Raw genomic sequence first — 9709 nt, 5'->3', positions numbered from 1 at the left:
CACTGTAGCATCGCGGACGACGGACGATGCGTCGTCCGCGCCCGACGCTTAGTCCGCGGACGAAGCGCGGACGATAGGGCATCGTCCGCGTCATCGTCCGCCCACTGTGGGCAACACGGACGATGGCGCGAACGATGCAACTCGTTTTAGCTTTTTTTTTAATTCGAAAATTTTGTTATATATATACCCCAGCTTCACTTTTCATTTGTAACTTTTCGATTAACTTTTAAACTCTCAAATTACGCTATACAATGTACTGCCTCGATGGCGCGGACGTTGTTGGATACACACAACGCCCTTTTGAAGTGTACGGATCCAGCCTAAGCCGAGCGCCTCCAGAGGTTGAGCGATGAGTTGAACCGGAAGTTGGGGCTTTTGTAGGATATTCATTTTTTTTATTTTTAACTCGTGTACCTTTTTTTAAATCAATGAATTTTTTGCCGTTCTTTTAGTTAATCGTTTTGTTTTTTAATAAGTTTGCATTTATATATTTGAAAACATTTAAATTAAATAACAAAACAATATTTAAATGCTTAGGGCGCCCCACTGCAGGTGGAAGGGCAAGAGGATAAAATGCTGATGTCACGCCCGCATTTCCTAAGGATAGGAAGTACGGTGGACAGCGACTAGGGGAGGAATAAAGAAGCGGGGAAGAAAGGGGAGAACAAGAATACTTGACCCGAAAACGTTTAATTAGAGGAAGTTCACTTCAAAACAATGTACTGTAGCGACATTTCTAATGTTAAAGTAAACAGAGTTTAAATGAAAACATTGTATCGGATTACAAAGCAGCGGAACAGACCAAGAGATAGATAATGCCGGGTATGACGACACGACACCATCCAAAAGGCAAAGTAAAAACACGATTTTGACTTTAATTGCTCAACATCCGTCATCCCCATCGTCGCTCAACCTGCACATTAAGAAAACAACATGCAGGGCTGAGTACTTATTGCACTCAGTGGACACACGCCAAAGTCATAGTTTGTCATGCCATATCAGTGTAACCTTGGGGTTTTAAGTGTAAGAAAATAACCCAAGTACACTAAAACATATTTCATAAATTCGACTGCGCAGTCATTTTCAGCTATTGCCACCCTTATTCCCACCATCATACACTATCTGATCCAACGGGTGACAAGGGGCGTGGCCACACCCCAGGTCAACTAGACCGGCCAACTTGCTCTCAGATGGCTCCCGATCTCGTGTACACTAGCCTGAGGGTTCGCAGCCCAACAGACCCGAATTCGATTAAACATATGTGGTAAACCACTTCAGAGAGGTTTCAAAACAAAACAGTTGGCAAGACAAACAGTTCATCTCCATAAACATTTCCGGAACAACGTCCGTATTAAAATAACCCACAAAATAGTAGGGTAGAAAAGCCCACCTCAATTGCTTAGCTTTTAAATAGTTCCCTTCTTCAACCACAATTTCCTCGCAAAAGTTCACCCTTTTTGAAAGATAAATGAGAATCATGATTAGACTCAGGAAAGACGAGACTTAGTCAACAATGCATGTTTTCTACGTGGATGACTTCAACATCTAGCACATTACACGTACACACACTTAACAACATGTTATAAGTCAATCACACAAAAACACACGTCCGAAACACACCACGCACGCACCCGACACGCATACCACGCACCCACGACGCGCACACGACACATACCCGAAACACTCGTACTCCCGGTATACCCTCCTTGTGCAAACGGCTCACTTGGCTCGGAAAAGGTTCGGAAAAGGCTCGGTGTCTCGGCCTGGCTCGGCACCTCGGCCGACCGTCTCGGCCGCCTGGCTCGGCACTTCGGCCGACCGTCTCGGCCGCCTGGCTCGGCACCTCGGCCGACCGTCTCGGCCGCCTGGCTCGGCACCTCGGCCGACCGTCTCGGCCGCCTGGCTCGGCACATGTCTCGGCGTCTGGCTCGGCTCTGGCTCGGCACATGTCTCGGCGTCTGGCTCGGCCCTGGCTCGGCACCCGTCTCGGCACCTCTCTCGGCACTGGCTCGGCACCTGTCTCGGCATCTGGCTCGGCGCCCGTCTCGGCACCTCTCTCGGCACTGGCTCGGCACCTGTCTCGGCATCTGGCTCGGCATCTCGGCCGCTGGCCCGATCAAGTGCACACCAGTTTTCCCCCAACCAACGATTCTCAAACCTTATACGACACTCACAACACACATTCTACATCCCAAAACACACCCGAAAACAAGAGATCAACCCTCCAAAACTCTCCACAACACCACCCTAGGCCAAACCCTAAAACTCTCGGCCAACACACACAAAACACTCGAACCAAACACTGATTCCTCCGAGCCATCCCTTGGCCAAACACACCCACATACATCATAATATCAAAACACCCAGATTCACACCCATCGCACAAAAACACATCACCCAGAAACGTACATCTCGCAGAACTGCGCAGTTTACTTACAAAAATCATTATAAAATCATCCGACGTCCAATGAAGCTGAAATTTACACACCACACAGAAGACACACCCAAGTTTAAACAGTTAAAATTTCGTACCAAAAGGTGATCGTTTGCTCAGTCAAAAAGGGGTCGGAACCCACTGTCAGTCACCACCGAAGACATACCCCACACAAACACATAATCACAAAGCCTATTCAGCATCTAAAACATTCAAAACGTCCTAAATGCATGTGTTTTCGAAATTATCAAGAGTTAGGGTCTTGGGTTACCTTTCCCGGATAGTTCAAACGTAGTTCAAACGCTTTACTTCCTCTTCCGACTCCGATTCACAACGAGAGAGAGTAACACCTTGATGAACCAAGAAATCGATGAGAGGGAGTGAAAGGAAAAAGGTGAGAACCAAGGGGGAGAAAGAGGGAGACCTTACCGTGATGATGAGAACGATTGCGAGAGAGAAAAGAGAGAAGCCGATGTGGGGGAGAGATTGGAAGGGAGAAAGTGTATCGGTGGGAGTGGGGAGAGGTTGAGAAAGTAGTGGGGAGAGGGAGAGAAACCGAGAGAGAGAGGGAGAGAGAGAGATTTAATTTATTAATTAGGATTTTATTTTGTTTTTCAATTAATCATAAAAAAAATCTAAATAATCACATACAACAATAATATAAAACAATTAAGACTTACCAACCATATCTTAAACAAGATATTCACAAATTCAAACCTTAATTAAAATAAACAAAAAAAAAAATCGGATATTACAATCCTCCCACCTTAAAGGAAATTTCGTCCCGAAATTTGCCTAGATCACTCAAACAAACCTGGGTACTTATCTTTCATCTTATCCTCTAATTCCCACGTTGCTTCCTCGACTCCATGATTCCTCCATCGTACTTTCACCGAAACGATTGACTTATTCCTCAATTCTTGCACCCTTCGATCCAAAATGGCCTCGGGCTTCTCCTCATAGCTTAGATCGGGATTTAGGATCATCATCTCTTCTTGGTGAACTATGTGTGTGGGGTCAAACACATACTTCCTCAATTGTGACACATGGAAGACATTGTCCACATTTCCCAAGCTCGGTGGTAGAGCCAATCTATAGGCTACCGCACCGACTCTATCCAAAATCTCATATGGTCCGATAAATCGGGGTCTCAGCTTCCCTTTCGCTCCAAAACGAGTTATTCCTTTAGAAGGGGCAACCTTCAGAAAAACTTTCTCTCCAGATTCGAATTGTAGATCGGTCCTCCGAACATCAGCATATGATTTCTGTCGGTCCTGTGCCTCCTTGATCCTCCCACGGATTTGTCGGACAATCTCTATCATCTCTTCTACAGAGTCTGGTCCGAGAATTCTTCTCTCACCCACTTCATCCCAATAAAGTGGCGATCTACACTTCTTTCCATACAATGCCTCATATGGAGCCATCTTGATAGTCGCTTGGTAACTATTATTGTAAGCGAACTCAACCAATGACAATACTTCTTCCCAACCCCAACCTCGATCTAGCACCACGGCTCGCAGCATATCCTCTAAGGCTTGAATCGTTCTCTCTGACTGCCCATCGGTTTGTGGGTGGAAGGCAGTACTAAAATTCAATTTAGTCCCCAACTCGCGCTGCAGGCTCGTCCAAAACCTAGAAGTAAATTTGGCATCGCGATCGGATGTAATTGTCGCTGGTACTCCATGCAGACGTATAACCTCCCGCACATATATCTTAGCCAACTGGTTGGATCCATAGGTAGCACGAACCGGTACAAAATGAGCAGATTTGGTGAGGCGATCTATAATCACCCAAATCACAGTGTTTCCTCGCTGGGATTTTGGCAGTCCTGTCACAAAGTCCATTGCAATATGTTCCCACTTCCATTCTGGAATCTCAAGGGGTTGCAATCTCCCATATGGCCGTTGGTGTAGCGCCTTTACTTGTTGACATGCCAGGCATCTCTCCACAAATGCTGCAACATGCTTTTTCATACCGTTCCACCAAAATTGCCTCTTCATGTCTTGATACATCTTGGTACTTCCTGGGTGAGCAGCGTATGGGGTTTCATGTGCTTCTCTCATGATTTCGATCCTCAGGCCTTCATCCTTAGGCACACACAACCTTCCCTTGTATGTGAGACCATTATCCGCTGCCTCACGAAAGTTTCCGGGTTCACCCGTCCTCACTTCTGAGCGAATCTTCTCTAGTAACGTATCTCGCCGTTGGGTTTCCACAATTCTGGCTCTTAAGTCGGGTTCCATCACCAACGTGGCTATTATTCCTTCCACAGTCTCGGGCATTCTCACTACTTCCAACCGCATCTTACTGAACTCTTGGATTAAACTCTCCTCGATAGTAAGAAAGGTGGCCAGCTGAGATTGAGACTTCCTACTAAGGGCATCGGCCACTACGTTTGCTTTTCCCGGATGGTAATTTATACCGCAATCGTAGTCCTTCACCAACTCGAGCCACCTACGCTGGCGCATGTTCAACTCCTTTTGCTCAAAGAAGTACTTTAGACTCTTATGGTCCGTGTATATCTCACAACGGACTCCATAGAGATGATGTCTCCAGATCTTCAGTGCATGTACCACGGCTGCCAGTTCTAAGTCATGTGTCGGATAGTTCAGCTCATGGGGCTTCAATTGTCTCGATGCATATGCAATCACTTTCCCCTTCTGCATAAGCACACATCCAAGTCCCACCTTCGACGCATCTGTATACACCGCATAGTCAGTCTCTGACTCCGGCACAGCTAGAATTGGTGCGGTGGTCAATTTCTCCTTCAACAATTGAAAGCTCGCCTCACACTCTGGTGTCCAATTCATCTTGACTCCCTTTTTCAGTTGTTGAGTCATTGGCCTTGCTATCTTCGAGAATCCCTCAATGAACCTTCGATAATAGCCCGCCAGTCCTAAAAAGCTTCGAATTTCATTTTGTGTAGAAGGTGACTTCCATTCCTGTACAGCTTCCACCTTGGCCGGGTCTACACGAATTCCATCTGAGGTTACTACATGTCCAAGAAAGTTAACTTCCTTGAGCCAAAACTCGCATTTACTGAACTTGGCATATAGTTTCTCGTCCCTTAGAGTTGCTAGGACGGTCCTCAGGTGCTCTTTGTGCTCCTCCGCGTTCTTTGAGTAAATGAGCACATCATCGATGAAAACTAGAACAAACCGATCCAAATATGGATGGAACACGCGGTTCATAAGGTCCATGAACACTGCCGGGGCGTTCGTCAGTCCAAAAGGCATCACAACGAACTCATAATGACCATATCTTGTTCGGAAAGCCGTCTTGGATACATCTTCTCGCCGAACTCTCAGCTGATGGTACCCAGACCTCAAATCCATCTTAGAGAAGACTCCTGCCCCTCGAAGTTGGTCAAACAAGTCGTCTATCCTTGGTAGTGGATACTTGTTCTTCAGCGTCAGTTTGTTTAGCTCTCGATAGTCGATGCACATCCTCATCGTTCCATCCTTCTTCTTCACAAACAACACTGGTGCTCCCCATGGCGACACGCTAGGTCTAATGAATCCCAATTCCAGTAGCTCTTGTAGTTGCACCTTAAGCTCCTCCAACTCTTTTGGCGCCATCCTATAGGGTGCCTTGGATATTGGTGCCGATCCGGGCTCCAGATCGATCGTGAATTCTACTTGCCTGTCGGGTGGGGGTCCCGGCAATGCATCGGGGAAGACATCGGGATATTCACTCACTATCGCCACATCTTCTATCTTCCTGTCTTTCTTCTCCTCCCCATTCAAATAAACAAGGTACGCTGGACATCCCTTCCTCATCATTGTAGTGGCTTGCAGCGCGGAGACAATGGACTTGCGTCGGTTCATTGAGATTCCGTAAAACCTCGTCGGCTCTTTTCCTGGGGTTTCAAACGAAATTTCCCTTTCTCTACAATGAAGGGTAACGTGGTTCTCCGCTAACCAATCCATACCCAAGATTATGTCTACGCTACCCATCGTCATTACTTGTAAATTATGAGCCAACAAACTGAGTTCACCTATTCCAAAGTTCACACCCGCACAAGATCGGGATATATCTATAGTCCCGCCTACCGGTGAGGTCACACTCATAGTGGGTTCGGTCTTAACAGTAGGTAATCCTAATGTATCCACACAAGAAGTTGATATAAAGGAATGCGATGCACCCGTATCAAACAAGACAACTATAGGCATGTTGAGAAGTGTGCCCATACCTGCCAAGTTTCCTTGCCCAAAGGTTTCTTTCCCGTTTGCCGGCTGTTTCCCCTTCAAGGCGTAGGCTCTTGCCTGCGACGGCAGTCCTTGGCGGCGTTGTTGCGGTTGAGGTGCAGGTAGTGCCTGGGATGGTGGACGGAAGCCCAGCTGGTTCTGCCTCGCCCCTGTCCCCATGTCCTTATTTGGGCAATTTCGGAAGTAATGGCCACTTCCACCATAGCTGAAGCATCTGGGGTCTCGACACTCTCCGGTGTGGTACTTGAAGCATCTTCCACATTGAGGGTTCCTCGGCGGAAAGCTTGCCCTCGGGTGATAGGTATTCTGTCTCCCGCCATTGTAGGGTGGGTTCTTCATGTGTTGTGGCCTCTTGCCACCATACTGAGTGTGATCACCATCCCACCTCCTCTTCTCTTGATGACCTGACTGAGCTTGTAGGGGTGTCGCGTTTGTTGTCGCCACCACTTTTGGTTTAGGGAATGCGTCTTCCACGTCCAGTGCACAAGTCAAGATCTCCGAGTAGGAGAGTTCTCCTCGACAAGCCAATGCGGCCTTTATCTCATCCTTGAGCCCGGCCCGGAACTTCACCGCCCATTTCTCGTCGGTGTCCATCAACTCGGGCGCATATCGTGCCATCTGCGCGAGGGCTCGGTCGTACTCAGTTACAGTCCTTCGGCCTTGGCTCAGGGTGTGGAATTCTACCACCTTGGCCCGTCTGTACGTCTTTGGGACATACTTGTTATCAATCTCCATTTTAAACTCCTCCCATGTTAACGCTTCCAAGCGTGCAGGATTCATAGTTCTTTGCCGAGTCTCCCACCAGTAATCGGCAGCACCTGATAGTTGAAAGGTGGCGCAAGCAATGCGCTCCCTATCTGTGCACTCCATGACCCTGAAAATACGCTCGAGGCCGCGTATCCACTCTTCAGCTTTTGATGGATCTCCTTGTCCATCGAATTTAGGGGGATTCTGCCTGGAGAACGTAACTATGAATCTTTCTTGCTGAGGCGGGGGTGGAGGTGGTGGTGGAGGTGGTGCCTCAGCGTTGGGTCCTTGTTGTGGGCGGCGTTCACGTCTTGGCGGCATTCTGATTCGAAATCCAAAAAGTGTTACTACAATTCTCATCCAAAATTACCACTTTCTCAAAATTTTCTCATAATCTTCAAGTAGTAAGATGCAACACATAGGATATATATCAAAATCAAATTCTCATTAAAAGAAAGAAGGTTAAACGTTGTTTCACAAGAGCAGATCGTACTAAAAACAAAACTAACAAGACATCAACTATTCTATTTCTAGACTACGACTCGATCATCCTCATCCATAGGCCCTTCCTCCGGGTCTTCGTCATCGTCCTCCTCGGAGTTCCCTTGCGGAGCCACCTCGGGTTCCTCCTCGGGATCCTCTTCGGTTTCCTCCTCATAGTTATCTTCAAACCCTTGCTCACCCTCGTACATACTCACGTACTTGTCCTGATACACGATCCTCTCTTGCACATCCTGTGGGGGCTGCTCCTCTCGAGAGTCTACCAGTGCACAATACACGGCCTTCCGAAAGCCAGCCATGTCGCCCACCATGTCATCGGTAACGGGCTCATGCCACGTGTACCTCCTCGCCGTTCTTTCAGCTCACTCCTTCCAGCTGTCAGGGAACAATTCTATTAGCTTCTCAATGCCGTCAAGCTCTGTCACTCCGAACTCCTGAGCTGCCCTCCAGAGGGTGTCGAAGTGCGCTACGAACTCAATCAACGGTATGTGATCCTTCTTTCGATACACTCTATACTCTCTGAGCACCCTCTGTGCCCTAAGTCTATCACGATCACTCCGTCGCGGGGTTCGGAACATACGCGCCATCTATAGAAAAACAGAAACAATCGCCTCGCATATAAAAACAAGGTGCATAACCGAAGAAGAGAGAGATATGTGTATGCAGACGTATCGCTGTTCAAGCCCGCTGGTGTTCAAAGGCCATAAGTCCTTATCTACTATAGGCCCAAGAAGCACTAGTGAAACCTCTCACGTCTAAGTTCAATCATGCAAAAGGCCAACACATTCACACGTAACAGCTCACATCAACATTCACGTCATCATAGCATCACACATCAGCCACATGCTTTCATATAAATTCAACACACAAAAACAGTTCATAACTCTCATAATTTCCAACTTTTCACATCACTTTGTACCCTTCCACATGCATCAATATTTATTTAAACTTTCCAAAAATCATTTTCGAAACCCAAAATCACAATTTGCTCCACTTCCATATACTTTCCAAAAATTCAAAATTTTCATTACCTCATTTCAGGTTGAGTGCGATAAGTCGGATGTTGAGCCAATGACACTTTTGAAAACTTACTCAAACCAGAAAAAGACTCCTGGATCCAGAGCAGAAAGAAAACCTAGGCTCTGATACCACTCTGTCACGCCCGCATTTCCTAAGGATAGGAAGTACGGTGGACCGCGACTAGGGGAGGAATAAAGAAGCGGGGAAGAAAGGGGAGAACAAGAATACTTGACCCGAAAACGTTTAATTAGAGGAAGTTCACTTCAAAACAATGTACTGTAGCGACATTTCTAAAGTTAAAGTAAACAGAGTTTAAATGAAAACATTGTATGAGATTACAAAGCAGCGGAACAGACCAAGAGATAGATAATGTCGGGTATGACGACACGACACCATCCAAAAGGCAAAGTAAAAACACGATTTTGACTTTAATTGCTCAACATCCGTCATCCCCATCGTCGCTCAACCTGCACATTAAGAAAACAACATGCAGGGCTGAGTACTTATTGCACTCAGTGGACACACGCCAAAGTCATAGTTTGTCATGCCATATCAGTGTAACCTTGGAGTTTTAAGTGTAAGAAAATAACCCAAGTACACTAAAACATATTTCATAAATTTGACTGCGCAGTCATTTTCAGCTATTGTCACCCTTATTCCCACCATCATACACTATCTGATCCAACGGGTGACAAGGGGCGTGGCCACACCCCAGGTCAACTAGACCGGCCAACTTGCTCTCAGATGGCTCCCGATCTCGTGTACACTAGCCTGAGGGTTCGCAGCCCAACAGACCCGA

Source organism: Salvia splendens, chromosome 18 (assembly GCF_004379255.2).
Source record: "Salvia splendens isolate huo1 chromosome 18, SspV2, whole genome shotgun sequence".
Classification (NCBI taxonomy): domain Eukaryota; kingdom Viridiplantae; phylum Streptophyta; class Magnoliopsida; order Lamiales; family Lamiaceae; genus Salvia; species Salvia splendens.
The sequence above is the reverse complement of the archived record's forward strand: the minus strand, read 5'-3'. Positions refer to the sequence as shown.